The following is a 17,813-nucleotide window of genomic DNA, read 5'->3' on the forward strand; positions in this document are numbered from 1 at the left end:
CCAAAGCAGGCCGAGGGATTCCCAGGGTTTCCCGTCTCCCCTCCCCCTCCTAAGCCAGCCCTTGCCCCTTTCTCTCCTCCCCCCCTCCCATCCCCAACTGCAGGACTGCACATCTGGTTCCAGTTGTGGTTGGTCCGTTCAGGGGTAGGCCTGGGGGTTTTTCATAAAACTGAATAATACCAGTGTTGGAGCCTGTGGAGCTGGGGGAAGGGTGGGCAGAAGGCCGGAGGGGCGGGAGGGAGAGAGGCAGGGCAGCAAGGAGCCAGGGAGACACAGAGAACCCCCGAAAGGAGCAGGGCTGTGCCTGGCATCCAGGAAGGATTCAATGGATGCTTGTTGAGGGAGGAAAGAAGCCGGAGAGACAGAGAGCAGGAGAGCCAGGAGGAGAGAGGGCAGGACAAAGAGGGGATCAGAAACAGAGACCCAGAAGGAGGAGAGCCACGAAGCTGGGGGTGGGGGGACAGGGCCACTGCGCCACAGAGCAGCATTGAGAAGAACTGGGAAAATGAATTGTGCCTGTCGGGGCCAGGTGCTGAGTTAGGCACTTCCAGTGCAACAGGAGGGATGTGACAGAAAGGAGGACAAAGGGACACACAGAGACTGGGGAGAAAGGGCCAGGATGAAGTCCAGAACGTTGGATCCCGATTCCCCCAGGCCTCTGGGCCCCAGGGGGGAGCACAGAGCTGCTCCCAGGTTTTCCCTCATTCCATTTGCATCAAGATTTGAGTGCCTACCCTGCACCAAACCTTTCCCGGGTATTTTTCCCATTTTTCCACTATAGCAAAATGGCTATAACTCCTATCAGTCTCCGAAACAGGCTCAGAGCAGTTAAGCGATTTACCCAAAACCACAGGGCAGCTGACAAAACACACAGAATTTGAATCCAGGGCTTGCAACTCAAGAGTGGGCATTGCGGGCCCCTGTGCACCCACCAGGGGTCATGTCATGTAACCCCCACTCTTGCAGGGCCTGATGCACTAAAGGGCAAGCTCCTGTGGGGGGGCCAAGAGTAGACCAGCACCATCCAGCAGGCAGGGACTGACTTCCCAATCTCCCCAGGATGGGGGCAGGAGGGGCAGGAGCTTCCTCTCTAGCACCCTTGCCCCCCCCCCCATTCTCTTCCTGCCTCCCCACCGGAGAAGGCAGGGCCATATGCCCAGGTCCCAAGCAGAGAGGCCACGGGCCTCAGAGGGCCTCAGAGTCCGACTGGGCTCAGAGCACAGCTGGCTGGGAGCCAGGCCCTGGGGGACACCCTAGGCACTTGGTCAATGTCTGTGCCTTGGGTTCCACCCTCCCCCCTCTGACCACCCCTCCTCCGCCCCCGCCCCAGGGCAGCGAGAGAGGAGTCCCGGCTTTCTCCCAGGATCCTTCCTCTCAGGGCTACCCCCTAGCACCCCCCACCTCAGCTGGCCTCCCTGTCCCCCAAAGCTGGCTCCAAAAGCCTCGCCCCACCTTGTCACCCCACAGAGCCCCCTCCCTTCCTTCTGGGATGCCGGGTTCCAAAGCCCAGATCACAGGTCTCTTCCTTTTCTAAGTGTCATCCTCAACACTCAGGCCAGACTGAGGCCGCAGGAGGGGCCCCCCCCTCCTCACCACTGCCGCCTCATTTGCATCTCATTTGCATGCATTCCCAGCATCTCTGGGAATGCAGAACTGGGCAGGGCCTCAGCCCCTTCCCCTCACTCCCTCCCAGGGAGGGAGACGGTCTGGTTTCCTACTCTCAGGTTTGCTACTGCGTCCGTGGTCTGAGGGCAGAGGATCAAACGGGCAGGAGAAGCATGAGAAAAGTGGCCTGCCAACAACTTGTGCTTGAGACACACACGCTGGCAGCTCCTCCCTCTCGAGCCTGCCTCAGTTTCCAGCCAGGAAAGGCACTTGAATCCAGCCCCAAGGCCTCAGACTGGGAGTCAGGGCCTTGGGTTTCAGCCCTGCTCAGCCACCAGTGCCCTGGTGACCAGAGAACATCAACCCTCTTAGCTTCCATCCTCACATTTGACAACCTCTAAGGTCCCTTGGAAGATTCCTGAACACATATCTGGACAGACGCTGGTCCTTGGCAGAAAGTCACTGCTGTGCCAGTTCACTGCACACAAACCCCTGTCTCCCCCTTAGAAACTCGATTTTAAAGCTGTAAGAGCTCTGGGATGTAATCGCCTCTGGGACTGGATTCCTCTCAAGCCTAAACCAGCAACGATCACTGGCTTCGGCCTGGATCCTTTCGGAGGACCCGCAGCCCTGCCTCACACGGCACGCCCACCACCCTAACCCCATTATTACAAGGTCCCTAGCCTGGACAGTCGGAGAACCCCCACACCCTAGGTTATCTGGATCTCAGAAAGGTGTTGGCAAGAGCCCTGATGACATGCTTGGAGACGAGATAGAAAGCCGAGTGGATTCCTAGCCAGCCAGCCAAGGGGCGTTGATTAATAGATCAATGTCAACTTCCTGACTTGCCAAAGGGCTCTGTCCTCTGCCCTGGCTTGTCCAACATACTTATCAGTAACTTAGATGAAGCTTTAGAACAGAGGCTTACCAAGTGCACGAAGGTGGAAAAAGCAAAAGGAAGAGCTAAGACGCTGATGTGAACCAAAATGCAAAACTGACTTGATAAACAGGCCAAAATCAGTAAGCGAACATTTCTTTTGGGGGCAAGTCCTAACCTAGGGTTCAAAGTCATAAAAATAAAAAACCCTGAATTGATAATAGTTGGTGCAATTAAAAAAAATAGTTCATGCAAGGAAAGATCTAAGATTTAGTTAAAACAGAAATTCAGTTCAGCTCCCGGTAGGATATATGGCTGCCACCAAAAGGCACATGCTCTTTGGGTTGCATTAACAAAGGTGTAGAATCTAGACCAAAGGAGATGAGAGTTCCACTCTATGCCATGCCTCTCAGACAGCATTAGAAGTGTCTAGTTCTCAGGCAGCCCCAGTGGCTCAGCGGTTTACCACCGCCTTCAGCCCAGGGGCTGATCCTGGAGTCCTGGGATCGAGTCCCACGTCGGGGTCCCTGCATGGAGACTGCTTCCTCTGCCTCTCTCTCTCTCTCTCTCTCAAGAATAAATAAATAAATAAATAAATAAATAAATAAATAAATAAATAAATAAATAAATAAATAAAGTGTCTAGTTCTCTCCTATATTCTATAAATCAGAGAGCATCCTCAAGAAGATAGCAGAAGACACTCGATAAGTATTCTTTGAATAAAAGTACAAGAAAGGAGGATCCCTGGGTGGCGCAGTGGTTTAGCGCCTGCTTTTGGCCCGGGGCACGATCCTGGAGTCCCGGGATCGAGTCCCACGTTGGGCTCCCGGCATGGAGCCTGCCTCTCTCTCTGCCTGTGTCTCTGCCTCTCTCTCTTTCTCTATGTCTATCATAAATAAATAAAATCTTTAAAAAAAAAGTATAAGAAAGGTTAAAGAAATTGGGCCCAATTTTTACTTCAGCTGATTTTTTTTAAAAAGGACACAGCATGCATCATCAAGTATTTGAAAACCAAACTACCTTGAGCAAGTGAGCCAGGGCAAACACTACTGCCCACATCCACCTCCTTTGTCTCTCTGCCCCTTCATCTGTGAATTCCTTGAAGCCCGGGACCACCTCCCATTCACCCCAGAATGTCCAAAAGGCAGGACCGGTCAGGGGCTGAGCCGCGGCGAAGGCCGAAACAGCGTCCTGACAAGGCCAGGCCCGTGGCCGCTGATCAGTAGGGAGCGTGCTGGCCCGGGCACGAACGCTAACCTCTCGCCAAGCCGGCTGCTGAGCCGGAGGAGGCGAGGGCCAGGCTGGTGGCGGGACGTTGGGCTCGCCGCGCTGTCCCGAGCTGGCCGCCTGGCCTCCCGCCCCCCGAGACTCAGCGCTCGCCACTACTCTGTGGGGACCGGCCCCAGATGGGCACCGCTGCCCACGCCGTGGCGCTGCCCCCTGGCCCAGGCCCTGCCTCCCATCACCTGTGTGGGGCCTCAGGCCTCATCATCTGCACATCGAGATCCTTCGCCCCCCAACCGACCCTCCTCTCACCATCCCTTCTCCTTAACACCGAACCGTGTGCCTCAGTGTCCCTCTTCTGACCGCGTCCTGCTCTGTGCTCCGTGCCAACGGGCTGCTAAAAATGCCAGCCCTCGCCCTGCTCCCACCTCCCCAGAGCCTCTTACTTACGGACGGCTTCCGGGGCTGGCCGGAGACGTCCTCCCGAGGACTCCGCCTGAGGACTCTGCTTCGGCCCCTGCACAGAAGAACCTCTCCACCCCGCCTTCCCTCCTGGACTACGAGAGCCAGGGACACCCGGCCCCGTCCTACTGAGGCCCGGGGCGGGCGGGGAGAGTCCAGGCTTTCGTGTCGCATGGACCATCTCCGAAGCCGGGCCACCTCACTCGCCGCTGTGTGACCTCGGGCAAGTTATGAAAGAGGAGCGCACAGTCTGACACACGGCAGCCCTCCCTATATGCCTGCTGCCCCACATCCTCCTCCTTCAGAGGAGCCATCACCATCCCCACCCCAGAGTCACGATTCACCTCTGCTCCCCGTGTGTCTCTTAGGCTCTATTTAATAAGCACATTTATCAAGTGCTTTCCATGTGCCAGGCCCTATTCCTCGAGCTTCGGAGGTATTAACTTTAATCGTCCTAACAACCGTCTGGGTATCGACCACGATTAACCCCATCCTGAGGTAAGGAAGTGGATGCTCAGAGACATGGGCTATGATTGCCACCACTCTCCTCGCTCAAGCAGCAGCAGTGCATCAGCAGGGACCTCAGGGCCCGGCCCATCGACATCCTGTGCAACGCAGGGCTCTCCTGTGCCTGACTGATGCTCGCTCACGGCCTCTGCTTTCACACACCAGGCCCTCGGAGTTCACTCCCACACCCAGCTGAGATTGGAAGGTTCCAGTGAGTGGCAGCCTGTTTACTGTGGCTCCCAGTTCTGCTGCAGAGAACAAGTCCCTTTAAAGCTTTATTCAGAAATCTCTCTCTCTCTCTCTCACACACACACACACACACACACATGCACAGCTGCTCACAATCTCCCCACTTCACAGGATGGACATTCCCAGCTCTTCCATAGTTTCTGGATCTTTCCACCTTCCAGGTGATCGGTTGTTTCCCTGCTTCTGAGCCTGTCCCCATGGGCCTTCATCCATGCACACAGTCACCAATTCGTTCAACAAATGCTCTTGAGTGCCTGCACTGGGGCAGGCCCAGAGGTGCCAGCTCTGGAATATTTGGTCTAGAGGAGGAGACACCAAACAAACAAAAGCACAAACGCGTAACACAAATAGTGCTGAGTGGTGCAAGGGGAAAGAGCAGCACGCCAGACGGAGGGATCGCTTAGATCCTAACAGCTAATGCGCACTTCACATGTGCCAGGTCCTGTTAGAAATCCTGCACAGGCCTTATTAGCTCATCCCCCCCGCCCCTCACCACAGCCCTGGGGGATGTCCTTCTAAGCCCACTCTGAACAGTGGAGGGAGCTCAGACACAAGAGGCAGAGTCACTTGCCCAAAGCTAGTAAGACAACAGCAGAGAAGCAGTGGCAACAGGCCCGAACCCCAGCCGTACTCTTACACAGCACACCGTGTTGTCTCCAAGGGACTCAGGGAGGGTTCCTTAGGGCTCAGTTCCCAAACTGATCAATGACCCCTCACACACATGCCAGGCCCACCCTGGTGGTGACCTGGACCCCATACTGTCCTTTTATCCATGTCGCCTGGTGCAGCACTAGCTTCACTAAGACAGTAGTCACCCAAACCCCAGACCCCCAGCTTATTCTCCACTTGCTGTTACCTTCAGACATTGGACCTTTGACCTGGTTGATTTCAAGGTGGCCGGTAAAGGGTATGAATGGGGCCAGAGGCCAGCCCCATTCATCAGGCTTGCTTGAGACATGGCTTCTGGTGTCACCTGGATGGGACCAGGGATGGAGCAAGAAGAGTCCCAAACTCTGGGAAACAAGCCCCCCAGGCTCTCCCCAGGGCCACCCAACCGAGGATCACAAGAATCTAGAGTTGACTAACCCAACCTTCTCATTGTAGTTTATGGAAACTGAAGCCCAGAAAGGACAAGTAGGGGGTCCCAATGTCACCACAGAGAGGAGGAACTCGATGGAGTCAACCCTAGAACCATGGGTCCAGCTCCCCACCCAATGCTCAGGCCCCTGCACCACACTGGCCCCCAGGAGAGCTGGTACTGGCCTTATCCACCTGGGGAGGGAAGCAGGACCTTGTGCATCTAACCACAAGGAAGGAAAGAGGGGCTCCAGCCGCTGGAGTGGTGAGGGACCCGCAGGGCCCAATAAAGGATCCTAGGGTTCCTAGTGCAGCCCAGTCCAGCTCCCCACCAATGACGAGTATGGAGGCTGGACCAGGAAGGGTGAGCAGGGCAAGGGACATCAGCTGGGGCCCCTCCCTCTGGGTGCTCCTCCCCAGGGACCCCACGGGTGACTGTTTTCCAAGGAACATTGTGTTCGAGCTGTGAGTCTTGGCTCCAGCACCCTACCCTGGCAGATCTCCAGCTGCCTGTTTAATAATGTACAGCCAATCGGCCATTAACAGCAGGTTCCAAAAAACAAAACAAGAAAAAAAAAGTTTGATGGTTGTTTTTGTTGTTGGTTTTTTTCTTTTCCTTCCAGGTACCTGGTGATGGTTATGAGGAACAAGTCTCTTCTGGCTGGTGTCCAGGGCAACCACCGCCTGCCCAGGCTGAGGGGTCCTGGCAGGTCCCACCTGCCTCTGCCTGCCCCACCCACCGTGCCCAGGCGCCAAAGTGCCCGCTCCCACCTCCACAGTCCTGGCGACACCCTGGGCCCACTTCCCAGGGGCGGGCAGCTGTCCTGGCACCTGGGAGGTCCAGAGAGGCCTAGCGGGGCCAGAGGAGAGGATGTGGGATGTGCTGGCAGGAGCAGAGGAAGGGCAGGTGGGGGCCCAGCGCTTCCTAGGAGTTCCGCCCTGTCTGGCTGCAGCCAGGGGCAGAAGGTGGAGCTGGGGCAGCCCAACCAGGTACGAGAACCTAAGTCCGGAGCCAGATGGCCAGCTCTCCTGGGCTGGACCGGGTGAGGGGGTGAGGATTCTGGGTCCTGCCCTCCTTGGCGCCAGATCGTCTCCATCTGAAAGTCAGAATTTGCAGCAGAATCAAGGGAGCTGGAAAGCAGAACACTCACGGGACAGTCGTTAGGACAGAGAGTATAAACATCGATCCTGTAAGAACAGATCCAGGGGTGAAAAGATTGGTTCTGGGCTAACTGCAGCAGCAGGCCCAGGTGAGAAAGCCTGGCAGACTCTCCTCTCGTCTCCAGCCTGGCACCCCAGGAACGGGAGCGAGGCTGTGCAGGGGGCGGGAAGAGCTGCCAGGAGCCAGGGCTGGGTCCTCACAGCTCTACTCGGCTCCCTGATCACCCCGGGCCAGTCTGTGCCCTCTCTGGGCCCGCATCTTACTGCCATGCCAAGAGAGCTAGTCAGGGGGGCGTCCCCCATCCCAACCACGGAGGGATTGCCAAGGCCAGACGCAGGGCAGACAGAGGAGTCCGTAATCATGATGATGATGGGGATACGTTATCATTTATCAAACTCTCCGTATGTTCCAGGCACCATATTTTTTTCTCTCTCATTAATTCTGCTGGGCAGGTGCTATTATTGTCACCATGGAACAGATGAGGACACTGAGTCTTGGAGTAGTTGAGGAGTCACTTGCTCAAGTGATGGCGTGAGTGACAGAGGCAGGACTTGGACCCAGGCCGGCCGGCTGACCTCAGGGTTCATGCTGCCTTGAAGATTCCAATCAAGGGGAGTGAGTGACCCAGCCCCCAAAGCACCAAGAGCCCCAGCAGCCCCTCCTCTCCGCCCTGCACATCTGACCGCTGCCTCCCAGCCTCTGCCTCACCCACGTGGGGTCACCAGCCCCCTCTCTGTCCTTTACCTGCAGCTCCCTAGGCCCCCTTGGGCTTCCCACTTCCCCCAGGGCAGTGGCACCTACAGCCACAACCACACAGGCATGCACACTCACACACACATGGACACACACTTGTGCACGTATGCACAGGGCCCCATTCACGACACACAAGCACGTGCACTTAAACTCATGCACATACACACATCTGCACACACGGGCATGAAAATATGTGTACAGGATATACGTGCACCCTCTGTGCACACACGCTCCCAGGCCCGATGGCCCCCGAAGATCCACACTGACACACACACTGGCAGCCACGCAGGTACCTGCACGCACGCACACACACACAAGCACACATGCGAGCCGCAGCCCTGGGAGGCTTAGCGTAGGCACCCTCGGACTGTCTGGGCAAGCAGGACCGGACAGATGTCGGCCGTGCCACCCGGGTGGTTATTCCAAAGGCGAGAAGGCCGTCGGCTAATAATACTGCGGCGCATTCCTGGCCCGAGATAAGCGGCCCCAAGCATCCTCGGCACGTTCTGGCCTCGCTGCCTCACCCCTGTGGATTCCACCCACAGCGCCGTCCTGGAGGAGCCCCAGCAGCCGGCGCCGCCAGCACAGACACCTTGGCCAGGGGCCTGCCACCCAGCCCTCCCCGGGGACCCAGGCCCACTGCAGGCCTCAGTCTCCCCACAGAGATGCGCACGCAGGGATGGAGGGGACGTCGGGGTCTATCCCGAGATGGGGACTAAATTACAGGATCTATGTGTTCCGGCAAACACACACCCCACGGGCCTCCGGTGCTAAGGACACGACACCCAGGCGGAGCCCCCACTGCCAGGGGCTGTTCCAGCGCCTCATCGCACGGCTGCTGGCCACGACTCAGTGACATCACTGTATCCCTGCAGCTGAGGACTGAAGTCCACTGAGACCCCACTGCTAGGAAGTAAGAGACCTAGAATCAGGACCCAGGTCTTCTGTCTCCTAAGTCAAAGGTTCCTCCCAGGACCTCAAACAACCCCCCTCCTGGCTGCGTCTTATATCATGTATTTTCAGTGCCACCAGGTGGATGAGGGACATCTCAGGAATCACCCTTCTCAGGGAAAAGATTTGTGTTCATTACAGGCTTAGGAGGAGGAGTTCTCAGTAACACACACACACACACACACACACATACACAGGCAACACCGCCCATAAAACTGTCAGATGATAGGAGATGTTCTGGGGCATCACAGCTGCCTTGAGGGGTGAGGAGTATCCTCGGAAGAAGAGACAGGAGAATATGAGCTCCTAAACCCCCAAGTCCCCGAGGGCCTGGGAGGAAACAGAGCTGTGAAGACAGAGAACGGGGCTCCCCCATCCCTGGAGTCAAGAGGGAGAGAGAGAGGCCTTTGGATTTTAGGGCTGGAGGGCCAGGAGAAAGGGCTGGCCCTTGGGGAACAAGGCAGGGTCCGGAGGATGACATGAACATATGAAGTCTGTAGGGACCCAGAAGGGACCCAGAAAGAATGGACGGGAAAGAACAAAGCTAAGGAACCTGAGGTCCCTAAGGAAAGAGGCAACAGGGGAAGAATAAGAGATGTGGTTGCAACAGAGGCCAGCTAGAGCTAGAAAGTTCTATCACACTTTGGTGATCCGGGGCAGCCCACACTTTGGTCTTTTTCTCACCTTGTAGCCCAATCATGTCCCAGGGCAGCAGTTCTAGAGTCTGTGCACACACACACACACACACACACACACACCTAAATCTCAAGTGTCCCTCTTGGCAACTCAGTCAATGAGGTCAAGAGCTGCTCTGGACATTTCTCATATAAGAACAGTGGGGTCCAGGGAAGGGCTGTGGCTTCCCAAAGGCGCCAGCTTTCCTTTTTGCTGAGAAAAAAAAAAAAAAAAAAAAAGCTAAGAAGACGACCCAAGTATCCCTATCTCTTCAATTCCCCAAGAGGCAGCCCTGCCAACTGGCAGAGCTGAGGCCAGAGGCCTCAGAGGCAAAGGGAGAGCGGAAGGAAGCAGGCCCCGGGTACTCTGGGGTGTGACTTTCCCAGCGCCCAGAGGAGATGAGGAGATGGTGGAGGATGATCAGAGCAGCATCCCAAGCTTGACACCAGCCCGCCAGACTCCAGGAGGGCAGGACCTTGGCTGGTGATGAAGGCAGAGGGCACAGGTCACGGTGGGGAGTATGGCTGAAAGCGGGGGGCTGTGTTCCCATGAAGACTCCGGCCGCCCCCAGCACAGGCTCGGTAGGGCAGCTGTGCTTCCCAGAGCCGTGTGGCCCCACAGCCTGCAGACAGCCCATCCGATGTTGCCTACTGGCCACCCCAGCCCTCCCCACTCTGAGCAAGCCAGGCAGCCTTACACGGACATCTCAGGGACACAGTATCTATGAGATGAGGCATCAAGGGACACAGGCGTGTGAACTCCCCCTGCCCCCCAACTTCACCCTGGGGTGCGCTCTGTCTCCACCGCTCCTCCTTCCAGAGCCCCCTCTTCCCTGGGGACAAGACAGTGGACCCAGCGGCCAAGGCCAGAGAGGAGAAGCTGACACGGGGCACTGGCCTCTGGATTTCACATCCAGCTGGACAGAGACCCCAGCTGGAAGCCTAGAGAGAAAGCCGGAAAGGAGAAAGCGACTAAGGAATGAGGACCCATCGAAAAAGTGGTCACATGTTATAGTAGATGTTGGCAAACTGAATTTAAATAAAACATTAAACCAAAAAAAAAAAGGAGAAGTGATCACATACCGGCAGCTGACTGCTGAAGGGACAGAGGCAAGAATATGTGTAGATACATGATTATTACAGAAAGAGACAAGAACAGAGATTCCACGTTCATTTGCCTGAAGCAAACAAACCAATCGAAATGGGACATTTTTGAGATAATCAGGGAAAACTGAACACACACTAGGTATTAGCTTCTCCTAAGAAATTGTTATTAATTATGTTGACTGTAATAATGGTATTATGGTAATGTTAAAATTAAAAGTCCTTATCTGTTAATGATACATAGCGAAGTATTTACAGCGGAATGATATAATGTCTGGGATTTGCTTTAAAAACACTCCAGCAAAAAAAAAAAAAAAGCGAGTGAGGGGGGCAGATGAAATAAAAACAAAAGTTGATGGTTGTCGAGCGTGGGTACAAAGGAGTTCATTATGCTATTCTTGCTACTTCTGTATGTTTTAAATCTCCCACAGTAGAAAACTGATGAACACGCAGGCGCACGGTGGGGTGGGGTGGGGGGGATTCATCTGACCCACGTTCCCTAAAGTGTGGAATTAGGATGATGTTAGTTGGAAACATGGCTCAACAATTTTATTCCAATATTTTTGTGTATTAAAAAAAATTAAAAATATATAATCGTAGAGTAAGGCTTTCCATTCTTTTTTTTTTTAAGATTTTATTTATTTGAGAGAGAGAGAGAGAGAACCTGAAGCAGAGATCATGACCTAAGCCGAAACCCCAAAACCCAGAGCCAGATGCTTAACCAACGAAGCCACCCAGGTGCCCCCGAGTAAGTCTACACATTCTATCACTTAAATGAGTAAAAGGTTATAAAGGCAACTTTTTTTTTTTCTTAACGTAGTAATAGTGCAAGCCAGTGAGAACTCAAACTAAAGTGGCAGGCAAAGGGGAATATGCCGGGGGGGCGGGGGGACAGCTGGGAAGCCACCAAACCCACCCAGACTTCCCACGGCCAGGGAAGCCACACACGGCGCCCAGGCGTAGGCACTCCCCTCCCTCACTGGCATCCTGGACGGGCAGGTGTGCCTGAGACATCTGCCACCCACGCCGCACCGGGCTCTGCCGGCGAAGAGCTGGGATGCAGAGACCACAGTGGGTCACGGTCACTGCCCTTTACCAAGACCAGCTCCCCCCGGCCCCGTGCTTGCACAATCTCCCACCCCAACCCCCGCCACAGCCCTCGGAGGGAGACCACATCATACCCATTTTACAGATGGGGAAACTGAGACTCCGAGAGAAGATGTGACTTTCGCACGGCCCCCAAGGCCAGTGGGTGACAGGGTCAGGATTTGAACCCGCATCTCCCTGACACCCAGACTTACAAGTTGAAACAAGAAGGCAGCCGGGTAACTGGCCCGGCAAAGGGCTAAAGTGCAGAAAGAACTGGAAAGGAAGACAAGAGGGACGCGATCGGTGGGAGGGAGAGGAAGGACAGGCGGGCCGGCAGGGCCTGGGCTGCACATCGGCTTGGGTGCCCGCCTGGTTGTTACCCAGAAGCGGCAGGTAGCGAAGGACAGCGGCAAGCTGAATGAAGGTCACGCAGCCGGTGCAGCTGGAGGGTAGGAATGGAAGGCTGTGAGCCTCGGTCAACATTTCAAAACACACACTTCTGAACTTTGGGCTGGAATTATACCAACTCAGCATGGCAAACGTAGGTTATTGGGCGCCTCCCGGAAGTTTCTAGTTGGTAGCCAAAATGTGTCTGCTTGACAAAAATATGGGGAAATGCATGTAATTTCCCCAGATGTGAGCTTCATGGGGGGGAAATACTAATAAAAGAATCCTGTCATTGGGCACCAGAACCTGGAACAGACCCGAGGACGGGGGTAATGCCCTGGAAGGGCCCTCTGCCCACCGGAGTTTCTAACCTGCCAAGGCTGGGAAACGGGAAGGAACACGAAGCTTCGCCAAAGCTCTGAGCACCCAGGAGACCCCCCTCCATCCAGCCTCCCCGGGAGGCCCAGGCTCCTAAGCAAGTCCTGCTCCCATTCCTGCACCTGCTCTCTCGGGGCCCTGGCCTGGGTTGGACAGGCCGACCTGAGCCTAATGCTGGCTGGGGGGCGGGGGGGGGGGTAGACAAGGGGGGGCCCCGGTTATCCCAACTCCACTCCCCAGCTGGGAAAGGCTGGGCAGGCAGCATGACCTACCCCCTCCCCACCCCTTCCCACTTTCCCCTGCCCATCCAGATAATAATAATAATAATAATAATAATAATAATGACTTCCTCATGGGGCTGTTTTGAGGATTCATTGACATGATCCATGTAATGTGCTCAGCATGGAACCTGGTGCCCAATTGCCTAATAGGTGATAACCACAGCGATTATTATCATTAACAAGATCCACAGTGGGGCCCTCGGGCACTGAGGCCTGGGCCAGAGGAGGCCGCAGGGTGGGCAGCAGCCCGCGGGACAAAGGAGGCTGAGAGGGGAGAGCAGCCCAACCTCATCCTCTCCAGGAATGCGGCTGGCGGCTGGGAGGGTGGGGGGCGAGGGGAGATGCCTCGCCGCTGAGGTCAGGCCCTATTTGGAGCTGGCAGGGTGTTTATCATCCTCACGTGTGAGGGGAGGGGGGAGCGGAGAGGGGGAGGAGGAGAAGCAGCTGCTGGGAGGAGGGGAGGACTCCCGGAGAGAGCCAGAGGGACCTGCGCCTTTGCTGGTGTCCTAGGAGACCCCACCGGCCCCTCCAAGAACTCCCTCAGTGAGTGGGGGCAGGAGGAGTGCCAGCGGCACCCAAAAGTGCCCCCTGCCCAGCAGCTGCCGTGTCAGCCAGGAACAGGACATCCGCCCCCCCCCCCACCGTGGGCCCCACTTCCAAAGCCCATCACCACCACCCAGCAAGCTGGATCGTGTCATCCTCAGCTGAGAGACAAGGAAACTGAGGCTGGGGTTGCTCAAGCTCACTGCCCAAGGATGCTCACTGACACCAGCCCCATTCCCTGGATCTCCTCACTGCCCCAGAGGCCACTCACAGGGGTGCTGGGAGACAGGATGTGGCCCTAAGGAGGCACAGGTGGCCTGCGCTGGTTTGCCCCAGGTCCGTGCAAGGCAGGCTGAGACTCATCATCCTGCCCCTGCAGACACAACAGCCACCAGTCCAGGAGTCCAGGACAGCTCGCACCCCCCCCCCACCCCTGGCCAAATACAACCACTTCTGTTCTTGACATTCCAATCAAGGGGCCCCAGTGGCTCCTTGGGTTCCCTGGTGCTCTCTTCTGGCTCCCCACCACCAGAAGGCAGCCCCTCCGAATGAACCCAACTCACTCCAGCTGCCATTTCAACCTGTTTCCTCCTAGGCTGTCCTCCACCGAGACCAAGAAAATCATCTGGTTACCCTGAGGGATTGTGGCCATACCTGCTCCTCTACAGAAGCTAGAACCGCCCTGGGCCTCGGTTTCCCCATATGGAAAGAAGGAGGACAAGTGACCCACAGGGAGGGAGGAGGAATGCTGAGGCCCTCAAAGCAGGGGAGGGCTTGGGGGATAGGCCTAGAGCTTTCCTCTGGCCAGTTTCCCCCTAGTTTCCGGATCTTCCCCAATTCTGGGAAAGCCAGGCCTCCTCCACTCCCCTCTCTGCAAAACTCCAGTGAGCTCAGCCCTGTTAGAGAGCCTTGCTTGGCAGCTATCATCTCCTTGCTGGTTCAAATCCCCGGAGGTCTCCCTGAATCTCCGATCACTCTCCACCCACACCCCAGGATATTACACACACACACACACACACACACACACACGCACACACGTGCCTCGTAGCCTCAATTCCTGCCTGGGCTCTGTGGTTAACCCACTTTGGTCTCTCTGATTACTGTCTCCCATAGGATCAGATCGGACAGAGGAAGTACTGCTGCTAACACCACCTTAGCCTCTCTCCCAGAAGGGAAGAAGGTACCCCATGTGTCCCCGGAAAACTGGAGGCACGTCCTGGAAGGCAGCTGAAGCCAAGCCCTGTGGAGGGGATGTTCCCACTCAGGCTTCTGAGGCAGGCATTTAAAGTCCCTCTTCTTCTTCTTCTTCTTTTTTTTTTTTTTTTTTTTTAAGATTTTATTTATTCATGATAGAGAGAAAGAGGCAGAGACACAGGCAGAGGGAGAAGCAGGTTCCATGCAGGGAACCCGACATGGGACTCGATCCTGGGAACCCAGGACAGCGCCCCGGGCCAAAGGCAGGTGCTAAACCACCAAGCCACCCAGGGATCCTCTAAAGTCCCTCTTCTGATCCCCCTAGCCACCTGAGGATAATAATGATTCCTGCATGTTACAGATGAAAGGAGCAAAATCTGCCGAGATCATCTCAAGGAGGGTAGGAGTCAAAGACCAAATCTGCAAACTAAAGAGGCGCAGGCCAGAAGCGCATACTTGCATCCCAAACCAGCCAGATGGGACCTCTGCATTCCCCCTCCATCTACCTACCTTGACAAGTGAGAAGCTAAGTGGCTTGCATGCTTCCTATTGAACGGGTGGGTGTGACAGCTTTCTGTGTCAACTTGTCTAGGCTACAGTACCCGGTGATTTAATCAAACACGATCTAGGTGTTGGGTGAGGACAGTTTATATCTATAATCACTCAACCTTAAGTAAAGGAGATCACTCTCAATAATGTGCACAGGCCGCGTCCATTCACTTGAAGATGCAAAGACCAATAACTAAGGCTTCCTGCAGAAGAAGAAATTCTGCCTCAAGACTGCAACACCAGGGATGCCTGGGCTGAGCATCTGCCTCCGGCTGAGCATCTGCCTCCGGCTCAGGGCATGATCCCAAGTCCGGGGATCGAGTCCCCCATCAGGCTCCCTGCGAGGAGCCTGTTTCCCCCTCTGCCTCTCTCTCTGTATCTCTCATGAATAAATGAATAAAATCTTTTTTTCAAAAAAAGACTGCAACAACAGCTTCTATCTGATTTGCTAGACGGCCAGCCTCCCCTAGAGATTTCAGATTTGCCAGTCCCCACAGCTGTGTAAGCCAATTCCTTAAAATAAAATCTTTAATAAAATCTTTTTTTTAATTTATTCTCCAGTTGTATTGAAGTACAGAATAATCCTTTCGCACTTATTGAATTACTGAATTAAGAACTTTGACCACACATTTTAGCCTCTAGCTTAATTGTCCTTCTTTAGCCATCCATTTTTGAGAACTGGCATGCATGATACCACCCTAGACATTGTTATTAACAAGTATTTTATAGATTTTGTTACAATAATCTCCCTGAAGATTAATCTGATTCATTTTTTCAATTGTTACCCATTACTTGATGTAACAATTCTTAACTATAGAATAACTCAGGGCATCTGTATATTTGATGCTGAAAACCATTAAAGTATAAAAAAGAAATAGATGAGTTTTCTTGAATAACAAAAAAGAGAGAGAGCCATACTTAATCTTGAGTAAGCTCAGGTGAGTGACACACGTGTAATTTTTATCTATTAAGAGTATGATGTTGAAATAGAGATTAAGTTAAGAGTCCTTGGTCTACAGTAGAAAGTAGACCTTTCTACATGCCTTCCACAATTTGGTTCCTACCTACCTTTTTGAATCATGTCTACTCAAACTCAAGATTTATTTATTTATTTGAGAGAGAGAGAGAAAGAGATCATAAGCAGGAGGAGAGGCAGAGGGAGAGGGAGAATCACAGACTCCCTGCAGAGAGCGTGGAGCCTGCCTGATGCGGGGCTTGCGCTCATGACCACGAGATGATGACCTAAGTCGAAATCGAGAGTCGGAGGTTCAACCGACGGAGCCACCCAGGAGCCCCAAAATAAAATCTCTTAATACACATACAGGCATACCTCAGAGATGTCACAGGTTCAATTCTAGAGCAACCATTAAAAACCAGAATTGCCACAATAAGGCTAGTCGAATGAGTTTTTTGGTTTCCCAGTGCATATAAAAGATAAAAGTTACGTTGATGCTAGACTATAATCTAAAATGTGTGATTGAAAAATAAAAAATAAAAAAATAAAAAATAAAATAAAATGTGTGATTGATAAAAAGTGCTAATCACCACCTGAGCTTTCAGCAAGTCTTCATCTTTTTGCCCGTGGAGGGTCTCGCCTCCCTGTTGATGGCCGCTGACTGCTCAGGGAGGTGGTTGCTGAAGGCTGGAGTGGCCCGGGCAATTTCTTAAAATCAGACAGTAAAGTTTGCCACAGCAACGGACTCTTCCTTTCATGAACCAATTCTCCGTAGCATGTGATGCTGTTGGAGAGCTTTCACCAACAGTGCGGCTTCTTTTATAATTGGAGTCCATCCTCCAAACTTGCCTCTGCTTTGTCAACCAAGTGTATGCAATACTCTAAGTCCTTTGTGGCCTTTTCAACAATCCCCACGGCATCTTCACCAGGAATAGGAGCTGTCTCAAGAAACCACTTTGGGGGGACCTGGATGGCTCAGCAGCTGAGCGTTTGCCTTTGGCTCAGGTCGTGATCCCGGAGTCCTGGGATCAAGTCCTGCAGCAGGCTCCCTGTGGGGAGCCTGCTTCTCCCTCTCCCTGTGTCTCTGCCTCTCTATGTCTCTCATGAATAAATAAATAAAATCTTGAAAGGAAGAAAGAGAGAGAGAGAGAGAAACCACTTTGTTTGCTCATCTCCAGGAAGCAACCCCTCATGTGTTCAGGTTTGACCATGAGATTACAGCCATTCGAGCACGTCTTAGGCTCCACTTCTATTTCTCTTACTACTACTTTTTTTTTAAGACTTTATTTATTTATTCATGAGAGAGGCAGAGACACATACTTGACCATACAGCAAGGAAGTAAGAGATGTCAAAAATACATGAGTTCTACCAACTTAAACTCCTAATGGCCATGGCAGGGTCAATTCGATCAAATAATGATGATGATGATGATGATAGCATTGTTTTAAAAAAGTGAATATCCAGGTTCCATACTGACATAAATTGGATGTAAAAAAAAAGGGGGGGGGGGGTAAGAGACCGTAGAGTGAATAGGGACAGTAGAATATTAAGAACAGTCGGATTCCATTTATCCATGTAGGAGGAATGATGGAAACGCAAAATCAAATAAACTCAAACTAAGAGACATTCTACAAAATATCTGATGCGTACTCTCCAGAAGTGCTAAAGTCACGAGCGAAGAAGAAGGACTGCAGATCTGTTCCAGCTCGGTGGAGGCTAAATGCAACGTGGGATCCTGAAGTGGATTTGGGATCCGTAAAGGGGCGGTACTGGAAAAACCCGGCAGATTCT

General features: G+C 53.6%; 1 protein-coding gene across 9 annotated transcripts in view; it reads right to left on the reverse strand.

Annotated features, from left to right (window-relative positions):
- The window catches only part of TNS1 (tensin 1), a 196,872-nt gene that overhangs the window by 139,255 nt on the left and 39,804 nt on the right, over positions 1-17,813 (reverse strand). The gene's annotated exons all lie outside the window — the stretch shown is intronic.

Source organism: Canis lupus, chromosome 37 (assembly GCF_011100685.1).
Source record: "Canis lupus familiaris isolate Mischka breed German Shepherd chromosome 37, alternate assembly UU_Cfam_GSD_1.0, whole genome shotgun sequence".
In the NCBI taxonomy this organism is placed as follows: Eukaryota; Metazoa; Chordata; class Mammalia; order Carnivora; family Canidae; genus Canis; species Canis lupus.